Source organism: Equus przewalskii, chromosome 16 (genome assembly GCF_037783145.1).
Source record: "Equus przewalskii isolate Varuska chromosome 16, EquPr2, whole genome shotgun sequence".
NCBI lineage: Eukaryota > Metazoa > Chordata > Mammalia > Perissodactyla > Equidae > Equus > Equus przewalskii.
In genome coordinates, this window is record NC_091846.1 from 33,638,614 (window position 1) to 33,661,480 (window position 22,867).

Below are 22,867 nucleotides of genomic sequence, written 5' to 3' on the forward strand. Positions count from 1 at the left end.
TGGCAATTTATTACTGGGGATTCCAGATCACAAAAAATGAAGTGTTTTTCCTAAATTTATTTCTAAGTAGACAAGAGAAATTCAAATAAATTTTCAGGAAACATTAAAAGTGTTAACTTTAAGGAACCACATATAGTCATTAACGATCACCCATGACAGTATGAATCTTTTTTTCTTCACTGTGGAAGAAACTAAGTGTTGGATTGTACACTGTACACCTGGGCACTCGTATTGTCCTGATTTTTAAATTTGCTTGCTGAAATAAATGCTGTAGCCACCTCTAAGTATTTTGTAATTAACTAAAATTATTAAGCCATTAGGGAATCCAATTTACAAGATAATTCTAAGACTATAAAGGTGTCATAAAAATTAGAAAATTAGAAAACACTTTGCAGAGCTTTAACCCTTGCTTCTTCTGAAGTCTGGACCTTGCCCAAGTTTGACGCTGACCTTTTCCACTAATTCCCATTTCTCTCAATTCTTTCCCTTTACAATACTTTTCCAAGTATGTGGACTATTTTCTTCACCCATTTTTGCCTTCAGCTGAATGTCAGATCATTCTTTGTAAAGTGTTAACTTATAACGGCAGTTACCTCTGTGTGACTGACTTTGTTATTCGCCCTTCAAGGAATACAGTACCATCATATAGAAATAAAGTCTGAAAATCCAACTCCTTAAACACCCCAAGGAAATTAAAGTCACCCGATTATTTTTTGTCACAAAAGCTCTTTGGGAGCCAGTCCTGATGATGGCCTAGTGGTTAAACTTCTGCGCTCACCACTTTGGCAGCCCAGGTTTGCTTCCTGATGGTGGAACCACACTGCCTGTCTGTCAGCTTCCATGCCGTGGCAGCAGCTCACAAAGAAGAACTGGCATGCCTTACAACTAGGATATACAACCATGCACTGGAGCTCTGGGAAGGGGAAAAAAAAGAGGAAAATTGGTAATAAAGGTTAATTCAGGGGAAATCTTTCCCTGCAAAAAACAAAAAAATAAAAAGCTATTTGGTATAACCCATGCCACAGAATTAGCTTAATTTTTGTTGGAAAGGCTGTCCAAGGCTAGATTCACCAGTGCCCCAGAAGCAGTAGAAATAAGACTGAAGCCAGATTAACAATGATAAAATTATAATAATAGCTAACACACATATGCCAGTTACTCTCTCTCTCTCAACCAGACTCATTGTCCCCTTGCTCTGCTTTGCTCTGTGTTGTGGTGGGTTGAGGCCTCAGGGTTTTATCACTCCTCTTCCCTGGCCTTTGGTATCCAGTAGGTTGCAGTCAATGAGAGGCATAAGCAAGAAGTAAGAGGGAATGAGAAGGTAGTCAGCTATTTCTTCCTCTGCTCCCTTCTGCTTCAGCTCAGCCATCTGGCAGTGGCTGAGAGTCAGCTCTCATGTTCCGAGAACAATATCAGGCCTACAGGTAGAAATTGCTTCCTGCTATTACTAGTCCCTGAGCATCTTAACATGCATTGTTTGTTCCTTTACACTGGAACACACATATGTAAAGTTATGTATTATGGTTGTATGTGTAGCAGATGGCAGGCAGACCTCTGTGGTCTGCCACATGTGTAAATGGTCTCATCATCACAATTTTTTTTTTTTCTTTTTGAGGAAGATTAGCCCTGAGCTAACTACTGCCAATCCTCCTCTTTTTGCTGAGGAAGACTGACCCTGAGCTAACATCCATACCCATCTTCCTCTACTTTATATGTGAGACACCTGCCACAGCATGGCATGCCAAGCAGTGCCATGTCCGCACCTGGGATCTGAACCGGCAAACCCTGGGCAGCCAAGAAGCAGAACGTGCGACTTAACTGCTGCGCCACCGGGCCAGCCCCATCATCACAATTTTTAAATTAAATACTTTGAGTAGAATTACACAAGGAGATTCACTGAGACACATTTTAATAATCCATGTCCAATAATAACGACCGAAAGTAAACTGCAGCAACCCAGTAAGGACAGGATCATTAAGGTCTTGGATCTGGCAGAAATGATGACTTGAGACACTTTTCTGGGCAAAGAACCCAGACCAGTTGAGATGCTGACAGAAGCTGAGGAGAACACAAAATAGTGACATAAGAAGGAATCAATGGTTATCAATTTAGGCTTTATGACCACACATAGTAGGTATCATTGCAGCTATATTTTATGTTAAGTGTTTGCTTCTTTTTGTCCTTTTCCCTCTCTTCATCTGCGAAGAGTACTGGCTATGGCTCCTGTTACAATTTATGTTCTAGAAGGCATTATGACTGAACTGACATCATCCCATGATAACATGATGGCTGATAGTACCTCTCAGGATGAAACAGATTCATCCAAGTGAAGGACAAAAATGGAGGCTGAATGACAAAAGGAGTAGAACGTTCTGGTTATAAAACTGAATTCCCCCTTCCCCCTCCTTATACAGTCTCCGCTTCTCTGTGCTCTGAGCTCCAGGCAGCTGCTCCTAAGGGCTGGATCACTTGGGCTCCTTTGTCGTCCTTGGGTTGAACCAAGGCAAAGCTCAGGCAGGCATGTGATAGTAGCAAGAAGTAGAAAGCGCTCTCCTCATCCACAGCTCCAGCTCTCCGCAGGCACTAGTATTGTTAGCTTCTCTGTTCCCCCTTCAAGCTTAGGTGTATAAATGACTCGCCACTGTTGTTAGTCCATGAGTGTCTCGGATTCCTTATTGGCTCCCTGAACTTTCCACACACCTCTTTGAAAAGATTCTCCAGTAACTGCTCCTCAGTTAAACACATCTGAGAGGAATTCTTTTGCTTGTTGGGACTGCAACTAATACAATGTATTGACCATGATGAGTCAGGCATTTTTCCAAATCCATTGCATTATCTTCCTTCTTCCTGTTATCTTGACAAGTTAAGAACTATTCCTCTCCCATTGTACTAATGATGAAAATGAGCCACAGATGTTCACTATCTTGCCCAATATCACATAGAGAGTAGGTGGTTACAACCAAGATTAAATGAGGACAATCTGACTCAAACTCGTAATTTGGGTGCTTTAAAAAAATGTATTTTAAAGACATATAGCTTTTATGTAGATTGAATGCCTGTTAGAAATGGGAAAGTCTGTAGAACAAATAAAAATACGTAAAGAAACAGTTTCTCTGGACTGAAATTATTTTTATCCAGAAATATAGATATTGAGAAACCTGCACAGTATGTAAATAGAAGTATCTTTGCACACAAATTTTGTTCTTATAATATAATCTGACTTCTTTTTGAATAAATTATTTTCAGGTAACTTTTTAAATACTCACATTTTGAGTATTTAACATCGCTACCAGATCTCGTCTTCTGAAAACTCATTTTTATCCTGAATTTGGTGACACTTATCTTCCTTCTTTTCTCCAGCTTCTCTGCCTGTTCCGTATATTCCCAAACTGTCTCTTAATTCCATAGTGCAATTCAAATCGTTGGAGTTCATGGCTTTATCCTGGAAACTCTCCTGTTCTTCTCCTGTTTTCTCTTTCCTCTTGTCCTCTCTCTCCTCTTCTGTCATTTAAATTTTATATTTTGCATTAATTTGTCTTGCAAGAAAACAGGTTTATCCCTCAAAGTAAGCAGATAGCATGTATTTACCTGGTAGATTTGGCCTAGATGTGGTCTGATTGGTTGATTTTGTATATTCACAATCTGGAATTGTACAAATAAGATAGGATGAGAAAGTCATCAATCAGGAGAAAGAGTGATACTTAAAAACCAGAATGAAACAAAACATTAGAGCTAGGAATTCAGACCCCTGAGATCTGCCATCTTCTAGACATATACCCTTAATATACAACTTTCTGTTGACTTCCTCCTCTGTAAAATCCTATCCATAGGTCAACCCCATATTTTTAAGATCTTTTCATGATTCTGGATTTCTATTTTTCGACTGTCTAAATTAAATAATAAAGATAAGCTTTTCACGTTAATCGATACTCCAAGAAAAAAGCATTATAGCTTTAATTAAGTTAGAACACTGTACAACATGCTATCATTCATATTGTAACTCTGAACAAATTGTTTGGTAAAAATATTTTTAATTTGTGAAGTCTCCTAAACCAAAGAAGGTTTGTTCACATGGAGAAGAAGTGTGCTATAAGCAGTACATTTTAAGTTTGAAGAATCATATTTTTCTGTGCTAAAAACCTCATTGCACGTAATACTGTGGGGCTGTCTGAATACAATATGAACTTGGAAAATTTTAAGAAGAATTAGTCACCATCTGAATAGTCTTTTTAATATATAGATTATCCAACATAATATCATATTTGTTCTTGAAATAAATCCACATGGGGCAGAAAACTAGTCTGTAGATAATGCTGAAAAGCCATAAAAGAAAATTGTTGCTTTTCTTAAGAATGAAAAGAGTGATGTTATTCAAAAGGTCAGTTCTTTGGCATGAACAAAAACTCTATTTTAAAATCATCTGAAAATGACTATTTATGTAGGGTTAGTGAGAGACTGAAACTATTTCAGAGAAAGCGAATGAGTCACAGTGATGTGCCTTCCCTTATTGTAGAGCTGAAAATAGGTTGCTCAAGCTCATTCTTGATTGAAGCGATGGTAGCACACAAGCGTCTTTGAAGCTGAAGTCTCTGCTACATAATGGGTCACATCCAACATTTCTGATACATTACGCATGATCTAATCATTAGTGAGGGAATTGCATACTTGGTCCTTATTATAGGTAAAGATTTTGTTAGGTAACATTTTGAGACACAAAACGAAAATTCCAGTATGAATGACGTTTTTACAAAACTGAATGATGACACATTCCAGATGACCCTTGAATGGGCACCTGATTATGAGAATTAGACAAGAAGAGAAGGTGAGAATATGAGAATACCTTCAACTTCAGAATATCTTTTCTTCTCTTTCCTCCACCTTTCCTCTCATTTCTTTGCTCTTTCTCCTTTTTCTAGTCTGAACTTTATCATCATTTTCTCCTCATCTCTTTTGCTTTTTCTCTTACTTTTTGCCTTAAACATTGTTTAATCTTTCTTATTCTCTATCTCCATTTTTCTTTCTAACTCCTTTCTTCTGGTCTCTTTTGTCTCATTTCTTTTCCAATTCTCAATTTTTATTTTGATTATACTTTGAGAAAGGAGGAAAGGCTAAATTTAGTGATTGTTACCATTGAGGAATATATTTTTGAATAGAAAATTTAGATCATTAACATTAATGTTGTCATTTGGTTCAAACATTATGGATATTTAGTAAATTAAAGTAAAATCACTTGAGATTCTTAACATGAGCCTTGTCTTTTGAAATAACTATTTGTTGGCTTGGCCAAAAAATGAGATTGAGTTTGTGATGAGAGAGATGTGCCAAAGATCAAGCTGGCTTGCTTCTCCATGTTGCCCTGCCTGAGCAAATTGGCAACTCATAAATGCTTTGCTTGATGATGCACACAAAAATGCGTGCATGGGAGGCTGGTCCGCCTGCTGCTATGTGTGGCCCAAGAGTTACCTTTGCCAGCAGCTGAGGCCAGTTGCAGAGATGCTCCTGGCAGACAGAGGCTTCCCTGGCGCAGGAGATTCAGAAAGACTTTCCTGTGCATATGGAGGGGCATTTGCTAGCTATCACTCCCAGAAATAAAGAGAATGTTTCTAATGAACTTTCCATTCAGAAACATTACTATCTGGAGGGAGAAAAGCATTCAGATTCATTTCAGGAGTGAGGGCAGTTCCCACTGAGCCCCATTCTACTTAAAAATTAGACTTAAAATGCTTAATAAGAGAAGCCTAAGAAAGGCAAGGGAATTTTAAAGATACAGGCTGAGAGAGGTGTGTAGTGTTTATGTAGGAAATCTAAGACAGAATTCTACCCTGTTTGTGCTGATGTTAGCGTGGATTTATGGCCAGGCTTTATGTTAGTATGAGGCAGACTTTTTGTCCTGTGTACCAATGAGCACCTACCCCTGGTTAAAGATAATCAGTCAATTTTCTATGCCTTAGCTGTAGGTTTGTTTCTCTTCTCCATGATTTTTCCTTCCTTTCCCTTTCCCTTCTCTTTCCTGAAGAATGTGAAGCAACTTAATTGTATTAAGCACATTGGGAAAGAATAAAGCAATTTACCTAAAGTATGAACTACAGAAATGGCAGTGGAGGCTGATACAAAATAATGGAGGTGGGATTGGTACTGATAAAGAAAACATATTTTTATGTAACCATAATGTCATTATCGTACTTAACAAAGTTAACAATAACTCTTTATTATCTAATACACAGTCCATCGTAGAATTTCCCTGATTTTCCACAAATAAATTTTTTTAGAGAATATTTGTTTGTATCAGATTCCAAACAAGTTCCACACATTCTATTTGACTGTTATATTACTAAAGTCTGATAATTCAAATATATCTCCTAAGGCTAATAATTCAAATAGAAACTCAACATCAGCTTAATATTCTCTTTGGATTAAGATTTGTGAATTACTTGCTACCTGTTGTGTACATTTTTTTTAGATAACTTTGAAGTTACCAAGAAAAGAAGCAATATATTGTTGTCTATAACCTGGGAGACAATTAATTTACTCAAAAAAGACTTAGGAGAAAATGTAGAAATTATGCAAAAATATTTTAAATTTTCAAAGTTAAAAAATTCTTTAAAGAGAAAGGTGTATATACATTTTAAATATATTTGAATTTGTAAATATATTTATATTAGTTTACATACATTTAAAATATACAATATGCTAGCTCTCATTTTTACTAACTCCATTACCAAGGAAACATGTCTAATAGTCATTATTAAAGATTGGAAGAATATAAGACCATTACAAATATGATCTTAGAATTTTGGTTTTAGAGAAATTACACATGGCTCAACTTCATTAACAATTACAGCAATTTCATTTAACTTGTCTCTTTATGCAATGCAGTCTTTATAACAATGGCTCACCTATCTCCATTATCGCACATTGATATGTTTTGGTTCTTCCCAACAGTAATCAAAGCAGATATAAGAGTAACCATAGGGATTTGACAATGTGCAATGTGAGGGATACTCAGGATGGTTTGAAGACCATTTGTTCAAGAATCATTTATGGCCTCTAAGGATATGTTAGTCCCTTGGAATAAAGTGTGTCCTCCAAATTGAATTGGTATAGAACGTCCTGTCGTCACTGAGTGGTTAAAGTATAGAAGTTTATGTTATTTTTTTAAAAATAAAGAAATATCAATATCATATATCTTGTAAAAAATGCTACGGAGAGGGCTGGCCCCGTGGCCGAGTGGTTAAGTTCACGCGCTCTGCTGCAGGCGACCCAGTGTTTCGTTGGTTCGAATCCTGGGCGCGGACATGGCACTGCTCGTCAGACCACGCTGAGGCAGCGTCCCACATACCACAACTAGAAGGACCCACAACGAAGAATATACAACTATGTACTGGGGGCTTTGGGGAGAAAAAAGGAAATAAAATAAAATCTTTAAAAAAAAAATGCTACGGAAAAAATTTATAACCTTCATAACCATTGCTTTATTATTATTACTATGATTATTAATACTACTAAAAATAGTCACAGACCATTCTTGGATTAAAATCTAGCAAACTGAGAGAAAAATTGCTTTAAGAGGGGCTATGCTAAGCATATTTGAGCTCACAATAAGGCATTCAGGAAACGGGCAACTGGCAAGAAGTATGAACAGTTCTGACACTTGATATAGAGATTGGTACTGGAGACACGAAGACGTACACCACAGATCCCTTTGTTGTAAGGATCCTTTCTCCAGGTGATCTTGTGCAACTCTCATTCCTGGTGTCTAGTCCGGTGGCATGGTGGGCCCGTGACTGAAATTAGGCCAAACATAGAGCCATATCACCCTATACAATTTGGTCCAAGAGATGGAAGAATCTGTTCCCTTCCTCTAAATTTTCTGAATTGCAGGTGGAAGTGAGATTTCTCTTTCATTTGAATCATCATCTTTAAGATGTAGGTGTATGGTACTTGTCAGCCGCCTTTTGTGCTACATGAAGAAAATCGATCTGTCTTAGGAGAGATGTGGTCATCATGGAGGAAGAAACAGAGGCAAGCAGAGCAGAGATATGAATGGAGAAAAGGCAAGAGCTTCTTACAGTTTTAAGTTCCAAGCTCCAAATCTTCATCCTGGGCTCTTAAGCAATACATTCTGTACTGGAACCACTCCAATGTCTTTACTAACTACGGGCATTGTCAAAATGAGGTTTCTGGTGTCATTGTAGGCAGTTTTTATGCAGACAAAAGATTACCTGAAGTTGCTTTTCTTTATCTATTTGTTAATGAGTCTGTTTTCAGTATCTAATATTTCCTTAAGATTATAGTTCAACTTCCATATCTTTTCATTTTATTTATAATTCTAACAAAGTGACTAAACACTTTAGATTTCTTTTTCATAGCATAGTTTAACTAAATGTCCTTAAATATTGAAGTGTATTCATACACTTAAAATATCTGATTACCTTTTAAAACATTTTAATTTTCTAACAAATCATTACTCAGTTGTAATTAATTCTTATGAATCTAATAAGTTAAACTCGGAATATGATGCACTTAAATATTCCCTTACATTTTACAAAATAAATAAAATTCTCATTATCTTTGGATTAAGAGTATAGGCCTAAATCAATTACTCAATTTATTTGCATGGAATCACAAAGCTAGCTAATCTATTAGGTATTGTAATATGTCAAGTTATCTTAAATACTAAATATTTTAAATTACCAAATATACAAAGACTTATGCTAGACTTAACACGAAAATATTTTTCTACTGGCTTGCTTTATTAACTCTGAACTTAAATTTAAATTTCCCCAAGACTTGGTGATGTTCAGTAAATCCTGGATCGTCTTCCCTACCTGGGCACATTGATTCAACAACAAAATACAGACCAGTTTCCTTTGCGAGAAATCCAAACACTAGTTGAGAGACTTGTATCCAGGGTAAGTGTGAATCTAGCCACATCAAAACTAGTAAGAGAGTTCAAGATACTCTCTTACCAAAAGCCCTACCCCTGGCACAGCACCATGTCATCGGGAGGAAGCCCCAAGTTGCTGGCTTCTCTCTGGGGAGAGAAGGGTTGGATGAAACCATCCATTCAATGCTCTAATTTTTTCTGGGACCCACTGAAGTCCCTGATTTCTGTGTCACCTGTCTTGGAACAATTATGGGACCCAGCATTCTAAGACACCCAGGAGCTACTGAGAACAAAGACAAAACATAAAACAAACGTAAAAAAAGAAATAGAGAATTACAAAATGTTAGGGAAAAAATCAATGAAACTAATAGTTGGTTTTCTGAAAAGATAAAATTGACAAACTATTAGACAGGCTAACTACAAAAAAAGAAACTCAAATAAATAAAATAAAAAATGAACTGATGCCATGGAAATAAAAAGGATCATAAGAGACTACTATGAATAATTATATGCCTACAAAGATAATATAGAAGAGACGAAAAAATTCCCAAACATACAAACCACCGAGACTGAGTCAAAGAAACAGAAAATCTGAACTGACCTACACTAGTGGGGAGACTAAAGTAGTGATCAAAAACCCTCCACAAAGAAAACCTCGGGACCAGATGACTTCACTATTGAATTCTACCAAACATTTAAAGAAGAATTAATGCCAATTTTTCCTAATTTCTTCCAAAGAATTAAGGAAGATGGGACATCTCCAAGCTTATTTTATAAGGCCCAAGTTACCCTGATAGCAAAGCCAGATGAAGACACTGTGAAAACAAACAAAAACCACAGGGCAATATCCCTGATGAACAAAGATGCAAAAATCCTCAACAAACGCTGGCAATTTGAATTTAACAATACATGACAGGATCATACACCATGACCAAGGGGGATTTTTTCCAATTAGGGATGATTCAACAAGGTAAAGAGGGTTCAACATATTAAAATCAACTAATATGATATACCACATTAACAGAATGAAAGCTAAAAATCACATTATCATCTCAATAGATGCTGAAAAAGCATTTGATAGAAGTCAGCACTTTTTCATGATAAAAATTCACAAAAAAATAGGAATAGAAGGAAATTACTTAAACATAATAAAGGCCACATATGAAATGTTCACAGTTAACTTCACACTCAACTGTAAAAACTGAAAGCTTTTCCTATAAGATCAGGAAGAGGCAAGAAGGTCCACTCTCATCACTTCTATTCAAAATAGCACTGAAAGTGCTGGGCAGAGAAACTAGGCAAAAGAAAGGAAATAAAAACATTGAAATCAGAAAAGAAGAAGTAAAATTTTTTCTTCTTTCAGATGGCGTTATTTTATATATAGAAAACCCTAAAAATTCAACAAAACTAAAAAAACCTGTTAAAACTAATAAACAAATTCAGTAAAGTTACATGATAGAAAGTCTACACACAAAAGTCAGTTGCCTTTCTATACACTAACAGCAAAATGTCTGAAAAGAAAATTAAGAAACACTTATTAGCAATAGCATCAAGAAGAATGAAATACTTAAGAATAAAGTTAGCTAAGGAGATGAAAGACTTGTACACTAAAAACTGCAGAAGCATTGATGAAAGAAATCAAAGAAATCACAAATAAATGGAAAGACCTCTTGTGCTCACGGCTGGAAGATTTAATATTATTAAAATGTCCATATTGCTCAAAGTGATGTACAGATTCAATGCTATCACTACCAAAATCCAAAATAGGCAATTTTTACAGAAATAGAAAAAACAATCCTAAAATTCACGTGGAACAGCAAAGGACCCTGACTAGCCAAAACAATCTTGAGAAAGAAGAGCAAAGCTGGAGGCATCACACTTTCTGACTTCAAAAGATATTACAAAGCTACAGTAATTAAACCAGTATGGTACTGGAATAAAGAAAGATATAGAGACCATGGAACAGAAAAGACAGCCCAGAAACTAACCCATGCATTAAAAGGTCAAATGATCTTTGACAAGTGGGTCAAGAATACACAATGGGAAAAAGATGGTCTCTTCAATAAATGGTGCCAAGAAAACTAGATACGCACATCTAAAAGAACAAACTTGCACTCTTATCCTACACCATGTGGAAAAATCAACTTAAAATGGATTGAAGACTTAAATGTGAGAACTGAAACTATCAAATTTCTGGAAGAAAATGTAGGGAAAAAGCTCCTTGGCACTGATCTTGGCAATGATTTATTGAATATGGTATCAAAAGGATAGGCAACAAAAGCCAAATTAGACAAGTGGAATGACATCAAACTAAAAAGTTTCTGCACAGCAAAGAGAAAAATTAACAGAGTGAACAAGGAACCTGTGAAATGAGAGAAAATATTTTCAAATAATATGTCTAATAAGAGGATAATAGTCTAAATATATAAGGAATTTCTTCAACTCAATAGCAAAACAAATAATTAAAAAATGGTCAAAGTACTTGAATAGACATTTCACAAAATAAAACACACAAATAGCCAACAGGTATATGAAAACATACTTAATATTACTAATGATCATGGAAATGAAAATTAAAGCCACAATAAGATATCACCTCACACCTGTTAGGATGGCTCTTAATCAAAAAAACCAAAAGATAAGTGTTGGCGAGGATGTGGAGAAATTAGAACCCTTGTATGCCTTTGGGGGAATAAAATAATTCAGCTCCAATGGAAAACAGTATGGAAGTTCTGCCAAAAAATTAAAAATAGAATTACCTTGTGATCCAGGGATCCCACTCTTGGATATTTATCCAAAAGATTTGAAATCAGAATCTCAAAGAGATATTTGCACTCCCGTGTTCATTGCAGCACTATTAAAATAGCAAAGACGTAGAAACAACCGAATGCCCATTGATGGATGACTGGATAAAGAAAATGTGGTATATACATACGGCAGAATAGTATTCATCCTTAAGAAGATGGAAATCCTGCAACGCGACAACATGGATGAACCTTGAGGACATTATGCAAAGTGAAATAAACCAGTCACAGAGGGACAAATACTGCATGATACCACTTATATGAAGTATGTAAAACAGTCAAACACATAGAAGCAAAGAGTAGGATAGTGGTTTCCAGGGGTTGGGGGGCAAGGAATGGGCTGTTGTTATTTAGGCGTATGAAGTTAAAGTTATGTGAGATGATTAAATTCTAGAGATCTGCTGTACAACATTGTGCTTAGAGTTAACAATACTGAGTTGTGCACTAAAAAATTGATTAAGAGGGTAAATCTCACGTAAGTGTTTCCACCACAGTAAAAAAAAAATTCCCCGGGACTAAAGACCTTTAACCATTCAGACAACACATATTATTTCAAGAGATTTGGAATTACTGTCTCAATTAAATTTGGTTTACCTAGTCAGATAGCTGAAGTTAAATATTGGCCAAGATTTTACTTGGAGCTTGAGATCTGATCCTGAAGATACTTGAGGAAATTTTCCTCATTACTCAATAGCAATGTTGAGCCATTTTAGAGACCCAAACCTATAAAGGTGCTAAGTAAAATTCTTGATAACAGGGTTGTAACCTAAACATTTCACTAATTATTTAGTAACGTCTTTCAACTTTATTTAAATTTCAGAGTGGATAAAATTCTTTAACTCCTGCTCAGTTTACTTTACCAAGAAATTGGTTTCAAGTAACCAATTATTTCCTTCTTTAAGGCTGAATTCGTTTCATAGTCTTTTTCTCCTGTAGGAAAAAAACCTTGAGAGAGATTTGAATGGCATCTGGTTGGGTTTTGATCATAATTTCATGATCCTATGAACTCCCTCTTTTCCTTAAACTCATGTGAATTGAGTTTCTGTAACTTGAAACTAAAAGAACTCTTACCCAGGAGGAGAAGTTGGTGAAGTAGCTTTACAAGAAGTCTTAGCTTAGTAAGACTTAGCAAGATAAGAACTAGGAAATTATAGTATTTTGGGAGTCAAGGGAAGGATGACTCTTTTTCTCAGCATAAATAAAAAAAATTTCATTTTTAATAATTTACGTCGTGCCTCAGAAGATTCAAATTATAGTCAATGCAAATTCTTAGCAATTCATCATCAATATTTGGGATTACAAGTATATAAATATGTAATTAATTTAGTTTACAGATGTAAATGTAGAGAAAGAATTTTCAACCTCTTTCTTATATTTCAGTCAGAGGAACGTGAACTGCAATGGAGTCGTTGGCCTCTCCATTAGGTGAATTTTAGTTAAAAACTCTGATGATTAAATAACTAGATAAATAATTTTGAAATACTTCATTTTATTTTGAATACTAAAACCTATTATGGTAAAATGTATATTCATTTCCATTGTTATTACTGAAATCATATCAACAGAATCATCTATAGCCACAGTAACAGTATCTTGGATCTCTAATTTAGAATTTAGAATTTGACATGTAAAATATGGTAACATATAGGGGCTGGCCCCGTGGCCGAGTGGTTAAGTTCCCGCGCTCCGCTGCAGGCGGCCCGGTGTTTCGTTAGTTCGAATCCTGGGCGCGGACATGGCACTGCTCATCAGACAACTAGAAGAACCCACAACGAAGAATACACAACTATGTACCAGGGGGGCTTTGGGGAGAAAAAGGAACAAATAAAAAATCTTTAAAAAAAAAAATATGGTAACATATACATTATGTCTATACACATATACACACAGTCTATAATCATTTATAGGTCTTTAGGTTAAATATATATGTAGGGTGTGCATGTGTGTGTGTAGACATATGCGTCTCATTATTGTTAGAAGGCCAAATCAAATTGCTTTATGATAACTGAGATTTGAGAGACATTGTTATAAAAATTATTTTGAAAATACAAAAGGCCAAAATGGATTAGTTTTATACAATTGTAAATGAAGTGGTCTCTCTCTGGCTTGCCTGCTTGCCTAATACTAGCATTAGGAACATATTTACATCATTAGTAAAATTCTTCTCTATACAACCAAATTATTTCACATTTAATTCCTTGTTTATGGCACTTCAGAAAAGCAACAAAATGTCACTTTTTAAATAACACTATATCACAAACATTAAAAAATCTGATTATCCTAATCTCTATATGACTCCACTCATATGAGGAAGTTAAACATGTAGACAGAGAACAGATTAGTGGCTACCAGGGGAAGGGGGGGGGTTGGGGTGGGCACAAAGGGTGAAGTAGTGTACCTACAACATGACTGCCAAACAAAAATGGACAACTGAAATTTCACAAGGTCGTAAACTATCATAATCTCAATAAAAAGTTAAAAAAAATTCTGATTATCCTAATTACTGATGACGACTTTATGTACTCTGACAATTTCATTGATTGTTTCACAAATTTTAAATTTTGTGCAACTCTTTAGTTTGGAAAATATATCATTTTCTATGTTCGTAATGAAGGAGTTTTTATCCTAGATATGACTTTTGAGGATAAAATATTTGATGCTTCCTAGTCCTATTGTTAACAATTATAATTTATTCACTGGAAAAATGTTCAGAATTTTTTTCGCTAAGATACAATTTTACAATTTTTCTTTTGCTTGATTTTCAAATAACTGATATTAACAAAAACTATAACTGACTGTGGGATGAAACATCAAACAAATGAACAGAAGACCCAGCAAGGCCGAGTGATGCCCACCTGTTGATAAGAACAAACTAATTCTGCATAGGTTGGTGGGCAGAACATCGGGCACAAATGAGGAATCATCAGTTGATTAAAGACGTTTCTAATTTTCCTTTCGTCTTAATGACAAATTGAGATTTTGTGGCATTTCTGAACAGATTGAGCTCCAACCTACATTTCCCACTGTACATAGGTGATTTTACCAACTTTTCAAGTTTAGTGTTTTGAGGTGATATTTCCCCTACTTTTTGGTAATCTGAGGAAAAGATCACCTGGCCTGTACACCTGAGGAGCCATTATTCGGGTAAGTTTTCAGCAGGTTTATTTTTAGCTTGTTATATCAAACTCTTTTGTTTCACTGTTAGATTGATTGATGGATGGATGGACTGGCTGGATAATGTAGCCTTGGGTCAGTGCTATTTGTTTCTCATGTGTCCTTATCTGATAGATGGCTAATTTTGAGAATTTCTCTTGCTTAAAGAAGCAACTATTTTCCCATAAACAGAAGGCTGATTGAGAGGATGGAAGGATGGCAACAAGTAGAGTAAAGCATTGTGGGGCATATCCTCTCTTCTCTTCTCACTGTGTAGCCAAGACTGAGTATATTGCAGATGTCCTCTCAAATCAGAAAAACTGAGGGAGCAAGCACTGGGTGGTGAAAGTGAGGTCAAGAATGGAGGGAGCAGGGGCCAACCTGGTGGCATAGTGGTTAAGTTCACACTATCTGCTTCCGTGGCCAAGGGTTTCCAGCTTAGGATCCCACGCACAGACCTACACACCATTCATCAAGCCATGCTGTGGCAGCAACCCACATACAAAATAGAGGAAGAGTGGCAAAGATGTTAGCTCAGGGCCAATCTTCCTCACTAAAAAAAAAAAAAGAAGAAGAAGAAGAAGAATGGAGAGGAGCAAACTGGGCAGAAGTCTTGGGGCTGGGAGAACAGGAGCATTCTATGACTCTGCAGTGTCCATACTCCAACGCTGTGACCTTTGCAATCGATCAGTAAGAATGATCACAAGTGGAAAGTCTATAAAGTCAGTTTGATTCACATAACATGGATAAAAGCTCATGACAGAGAGTGACACCCACTGAAGCTCAGTCAGGGGTATATCCCACTAAAAAGGTTGTATTTAATGGTAAGTGAAAGCCATCAACCTCAGTGATTGTGCGCACCTATTTATTGTGCACACCCATTTTTCTCGTTATAAAAGTCAATAAAAATATGTCTTTATCCAGCAGAGTTTGTTAGAAGAGAATGGATAATGTTCAACTATTAGTTTAAAAACTTATCTTTAGACTCCTAAATAACCCACCCTTATAAAACTCTGACTTTAACATTAAATTTTCAAATATGCTGTAGAAGATATTCTGTGATTTTTAAAAAAATTAAAATTACCTGCAGTGGAGGATCCAAATTTCTCTTTCTGTTATAGTTCCATGTGGTCTGAGAAGCAGTTCCTGGAAATACTCATGATGTGCTTGGAGAGTAAGGACAATTTCCTCCTACTATTTGGAACTTAATGCACAGCTTGAGTTGGGGGGGAATTCAGATATTTTATGAACAGGCTTAACACACAATACGAGATTTTTTTGTTGTTTGTCTCATAACACTAATAAGGAGCTAACAGAGCTCACAAGCTCCTTCATAATGGGATGAATGACTGTTGTATTATAATTGCAAACAAAGCTGCAGATGCAATTCAAAATTCTTTTTATGCTTGCAAATATGTTGCTCATTGTTCCTTGTTTTAGAAGCAACCTTAATTTGCACTGAAAATTCTGTTAGCATCATATTTTTATAAAGCTATGTATCTTTTGACATGGATCTATTTTTTCCAATTGGTGAATACTCTTCTAGGGGAAGTGTTTACTAAATTCATGAGACCAGCACTATTCCTTCTGCTGTAATTAAGGTACAGAGCTTATATCTTAGCCATAAAAATACTCACTCAAGAATATCATCTTATGGGCAAATTTTTAGCTTATAGCTTTCTAAAAAAGCTTTTGGGCATATTTTATTTATATATCCATGTATGCGGAAATGTGCTCAACATATTTTTTAAAACTTCTTCCTGGGAGTCCTAAGGCAGTTTTTGAGACAAATATTTGAATGAACAATATAAGAGACCATATAAATGTATATTATTGATGGATTATTTAAAATAGTTCATATTTTTTTATTTCTAAAATGACCTTATATCTGTGTGGATGGGCTTTCTAAACAAAACCATAAATCACCATTAAAGAGAATTTAGGGGGGAGTTTAGACATCTTTCTTTCCTTCTTAGGTACCGCAGACCTTTTTTTCTATATTTTCCTAAATGCACTGGAGATAAGTTTGACATTAAGTTGAACAGAACGATAATAGCTATAATATTCAAATTCTATTGACTACAGACTATATTCCAGGCATTATTCTTGTCACTCTAACAGTGTTAACAAGCGTAATTATTATAGTAACTCTATAAAATAAGGACTATTATGTCCATTTTACAGATGAGAAAATCGAGGCACAGAGATTTATTTTCTTTCTCAAAGCCATACAGCTAGTGAATTGGGGAACTATTATGGGGTCCTATACTGTTTGAATATGGAATCTATGTTTCTATCAAAAATCTAGTCACATTACTAATTCTGGTCATTCTAATGGACTGGTTTGCTATTTTCCACCATAAATTTCTTATTCCTGAAAAAGAAAGTGTGATTTCAGCTACAGAATTTTCCTATCTGTGATCTTTCGATAGACTGTGCATGGTCAATTCATATTTTCCGAATATATTTATCACTGTTGATTGTAACATTGCTAAAATTAGCTTAAATAATTAAATTAAGTCCCTTAAAGTCATTTTAGATCTTGGCACATTAGGAAATAATTATGAATCCATCATTTGGGGGACTCATATCTGTACAATTATCATTTTAATTTGCCCATGGGGAGAGGATATTGGAATCTACTAAGAGATACAAAAAAGTTAGAAATTATATTATAAGACTTGTTTCCAAATAAAAACAAGTCAAGCACACTAAGGGCTTTGTTCATAATTAACTTTGATGTTCTGTGACAGAGAAGAAAACAGTTGAAAAAGACAATCAGCTAAGAAATAGTAAAAATAAATCCTAGGAACAACAAACTAGGATTTCCCATTGTGTTTACAGCTTGAAATTTTTCATTTTATTTCTATCATGTGAGATTTCTCAAATACTGCTAAAATTGTGTACTTGTCTATGTCAGAGGCCATCTGTTGGATTGTTGTTGCTCACCTGTGATGCCATTGTTGTAGAATCTTTTAGGACAGTCTTCAACTCCAGTGCCTGCCTTCTTTCTTGCAGCTTGCCTTCCTGATTCCCGCTACAAGAACTTGTAAAGAGCGTGGGAGGCAGCAATATTGTAGTCTTCTTGGAAATTTGCATGTAGGAAAGCAAGTAAATGCATATTCACCGTGTGCGGAGTTCATGGAGTGATGAGGACAATATGAGCCTCAGAGGGAATGATTGTTTCACAACAAGGAACTCATGCATTTCAAATTGCTCGACACCTGGCTTGAAATAAGTCCATACTCCTGTTGGTTAACGCCACTGCTGTAGTACTGGCAAGAAGACTGACAGCTTGAAGGGGCATTCACAAAGTCATACAGCACGTTAATTCTGGTAATGTACCTTTTTTTCCTGCTTGGCATGATTACAAGAAAAAATTGGCCATGTCTTCCTGGGTCTGCATCTGGTTGCAAAGCACAATGAGAACAGAGACTCTGCATTGAGTTTATAGATTTTAATTCTCATTATTTCTGCTTGTACAAGTATATTTTGCTGAGAGAGTATGAATATTATCTGGCATAGAATTTCTTTCATGTCCTTCATAAAACTGTAATATTATTCAGAGCCCTTTATTTTTCTGTTGCTTTTCTCCACACTGTCTGGCCTTTGCCATTTATAAGATTATAGATTCTTGTATAGAAAGGATAAATATATGATTACTCTTTGGTCTGTGCAAAAACATGGTTTTCATTAGATTTATTGGTTATACTGAGTACCAACTACTTAAAAAATATCTTTACTTTCTCTTTGCATTGCCATTGAGATGTTGATAGATAGATCGATAGAAGATAGATAGAAAGATAGATAGGTAGATACACAGAGATAGAGATATATACATATACACACCTTGATTCACACACGTATACATGAAATATGTAGGTCCAAAGCTCTTAGCTCCTACTTTCCATCACAGTTATCCTTCTTAGCTTATGCCCTCTGCACACTATGTATTTAAGATTTATTTTGGACCTTCTCAATTGCATCTACACACATTATCTTTGAAGTTACTGGGAAAAAATGGAATTGAATCAGCTATTCACAGGTCCGGGGGAAGAAAAAAAACAATGATGATTCCTCTGAAACTGTGGAGAAAATCTGACATCATACTCTATCTATTCATAACACTTTTTGAAAACAAGCCTTGTCTTTAATCTGTTATTTGGTTTCAAATTTGCTTTTGTTCCATTATTCACTTTCAAATTCAAGATTTGTTCAGACATTCACTTTAGCCATATATTCTTTTTTTTTTTTTTAGGAAGATTAGCCCTGAGCTAACTGCTGCCAATCCTCCTCTTTTTGCTGAGGAAGACTGACCCTGAGCTAACATCTGTGCCCATCTTCCTCTGCTTTATATGTGGGATGCCTACCACAGCATGGCGTGCCAAGTGGTGCCATGTCCGCACCCGGGATCCGAACCGTTGAACCCCAGGCTGTCAAAGAGGAACGTGCGCACTTAACCACTGTACCACCAGGCCTGCCCAAAGCCGTATATTCTAAAATTGCACCCACAGTTTGGAAAGATGGAGCCTTGCAACAGCAGCATTTTCGTAATTTCTCAGATCATAGGAACACATAGAAGCCACCAAACTGCCAAACTCCTCTGAGCTGGCTCCAGCTCTAAAAAGCATGATGATTGGGATTCAGGCAATTAGAAAATAATTTATTTTTCTATTGTTAGCTAAATTCAATAATAATGTAAACCAATAACTAGACAAATATAGAAATATCTCCCAGCACGTCTTTCAATGAGCAGTAACATTTTGGATGATTGGCATGTTATTTCTATGTGTTGGTTTGCACCAGTCAGTGTTCAATAAGTAGCGTTTTTCTTCACTGACTGAAAACTGTTTAATTTGAGAAATAGTATAAAACAATAAAGAAAGCCAACAAAATACCCCTGTTATTACTTACAATGGCTGGACTGAGGATATAGTACAGTGTGGCAGTCAAGTGGAGCTGCTTTCTGAATGCCAAAATTGCCCATCTTTGGCAGTGCTGGACCTGGACAGGCCTCCACTCGCTGAGCTGAGGCCCTGGAGCAATAGCAGCTGAGGTCATCCTAATGACTGGCTTGCCCTGAAGCATTATTCTTCTCGAGTTTTCTGATCAGTAAATTAGTTTACTGCCTTAGAGATAACTTGAGGAAAAGGACAAAGAGAGGCCAAAAGTTCTGCTAGAGAAAATTCCTCCTCTTGAAAACCAAGAGTGGAAAAAGGTGTTCACTTCTCACAGTATGGACAATTTGCTTCATGATTTGAAAACATGTCGCTTTCTTAAGTGAATTTAATCCCCTCTAATAACCTTGTGTAAATGATTAATTTGATTAGTGAATTCTCTTTTCATGAACCGATAAAAAGTTTGACTTTAATTTTTAAAGTCATAAGAATTCTTAAAAATTCCAAATGAATGTGTTCCAGATAATATAGCATTGATTTACAAAGTAGCTGTGATAAATGCCTTCTTGTTCCCAGAAAGCCCTCAGTATTACTTCCATGTTCTCCTTTAACCAAGGAGAAACTTTTGCTACAAAGGGTTTTCAGAACATGAATTACATTTTCTCGTTGGCAGCTGATGATTAGTCCTGGGCTGCCTAATTTTATCAATGCATTTCAATGATATCACATAGAAACCACAATACTTAATATCATTTTATTTTGCAACAAAATTTACCATTTTTAATGGTTCATGATCAATCATCCTTTTGATCAACTCTCACAAAGATTAAATCGTTTGGGGGCCAGCCCTGTGGCCTGGTGTTTAAGTTTGACATGCTCCACGTGGGCAGCCTGGGATCAGTTCCTGGGGGCAGACCTACACCATTTGTTGGCAGCCATGCTGTGGCAGTGACCCACACACAAAACAGAGGAAGATTGGCACAGATATGAGCTCTGCAAATCTTCCTTAAGCAAAAAGTGGAGGATTGGCAGCAAATGTTAGCTCAGAGTGAATTTTCCTCACACACACACAAAAACAACTTGTAATGAAAATTTAAGATTTAATTACTAATATTAGATTTAAATTATGTTTGTCATTGAGAGTATTCATGAGGTTTTAAACAAATGCCTGAATCTAATTACTTTTATAGTACATATTTTAAATACACTTTATCGCTAGGTGACCTAGTTGGATAATACCCATACTCATTTAAAATATTTACTCTCTCTTTCTCTTGCTCTCTCTCCAGTTTCTGTGTGGAGTACGCTGCTTTATAAAAAGTGTTTTCTTCATAGTTTTTTAATGAATGTGTATAATGAATGCACAATTAAAAGTTTTGGGCATATTTTAGGAACAGGGACTTGTGAAATTTGAAAATAATCCACAGGTGATAATTATAGCCTTGACCATCACTCTGGAGGAGCATTCCTGGTATATAAACTCCCACCTGATTTCACATCCTTCTCTCCTCAGTCTGAACAGTTAATCGTTGCAATTCTACTTCCACCAGAATCTCCAGTTCCCTCACACCTCAGGTCTTCTATATTGTTCATCCTTCTAATACAAACTCTTGCATTAACTCCAATATTATTCTTGGGTTTGTAAATGAGGCTTAACCTTGAAGGCTGATTTGAAATATTATATCTTCAAAGAAGTCTTTTCAATCCCCAACATTAGAATTTTTTTTTTGAGAAAGATTAGCCCTGAACTAAAATCTGGTGCCAATCCTCTTATTTTTGCTGAGAAAGATTGGCCCTGAGCTAACATCCTTTCTCATCTTCCTCTACTTTATGTGTGGGACACCTGGCACAGCATGGCTTGATAAGTGGTGTGTAGGTCCACACCTGGGATCGGAACGAGTGAACCCTGGAGCAACAAAGAAGAGTGTGGGAACTTAACTTCTATGCCACCAGGCCGGCGCCCTCAATATTAGAATTTTTTGATAGACTGTACAACTGCTGCACAAATTGAGCTGCTTGAATAAAAAGACTGTGTCCCTTGGTAAATTGAATTGCACCACATTGGAAGGGAGAATCTCACTGGTCTTTTCCATCTCATAACATGCATCCACTCCCCCATTACACACACACACAGACAACTAAGAAAGTCAGGACTGATGGCTAGCACTTTTCTTATGTGTCTCAATTTTTGGAGGAATGTGTATATATGACAAAGTGCAATAATAGAAATATATACCATTTATTACCTATTAGATGATATCACACTATTAGTCAGTTGACTATGTCAATTGATATCTGCAAGAATCTGCTTATTTTGTATATCTTTTTATTCTCTGAGACTCAGAAAGATTTAATAAGTTGCTTTATTAGATATGTTTGGTTTAGTTAGAAACAAAATAAGACAAGAAGAGTCTTCACACTAGGGTACTATCACTAAGGATTCATCTTCAAATTCTAGTCTCCATTTATCTCTACACAAATTTACTTTCTGAAAGAAAGAAACTGATTATTAATATTAAGAAAAACCAAATTCTTTGATACATAAGCTATGGAAGATAGAGACAGAATTATATAACACAAAAATAGCCACTCAGAGTTGTAATTAGAGAAGGAAACAATTTTCTAAGCTAAACAGCCACTTGGTGTCTACTATATTCACTCAAGGTAATATTAAATAATGCAGTACTCAAATTTTGCTATTATCTTGGAATATGCACGCAAATTTAAATTTCCTCATGTTTTTTGTTGAGAAAACAGTGTTTGAGAGACTCAACTCTGTCTCATTTGAAGGTAACTTCTTTTTGCCTTTGGTTGCTTTTATAGTCTATTTCTTTTGTGTTTTCAAGTTTTACATTAATATGAGTTTATTTTACTTATCCTGCTTGAGATTTGCTTGAGTTTTTTAATGTGTTTATATATATATATATATTATACTGAATCTTATATTTTCTTTAGTTCTGGATATTTCCATTCAATTTCTTTTTAAATTGCTTCCATCTCTTATCTATTTTCTCTCCTACTAGATCTTTATATTTTGTAGGACCTTATTACTTTATCTTTCATATTTTAAATCCCTCATGTTTTGTGTTTAATTGTCTCTCTGTGTTGCATTCTAAATAATTTCT

The 22,867-nt window shown here is 35.7% G+C and overlaps 2 long non-coding RNA genes across 2 annotated transcripts in view; one reads left to right on the forward strand and one right to left on the reverse strand.

Moving 5' to 3' along the window:
- Positions 1-17,977, reverse strand: LOC139076468 (uncharacterized). The gene is made up of 3 exons (XR_011528104.1): positions 17,794-17,977; positions 15,929-16,060; positions 1-3,642 (listed from the first exon to the last, which is right to left on the reverse strand). It is a non-coding gene; the product is annotated as an uncharacterized lncRNA (long non-coding RNA).
- LOC139076467 (uncharacterized) overlaps positions 17,902-22,867 on the forward strand; it is a 17,540-nt gene continuing 12,574 nt past the window's right edge. The window contains exon 1 of the long non-coding RNA XR_011528103.1: positions 17,902-18,180. This is a non-coding gene — a long non-coding RNA (uncharacterized lncRNA). The remainder of the gene's footprint in view (positions 18,181-22,867) is intronic.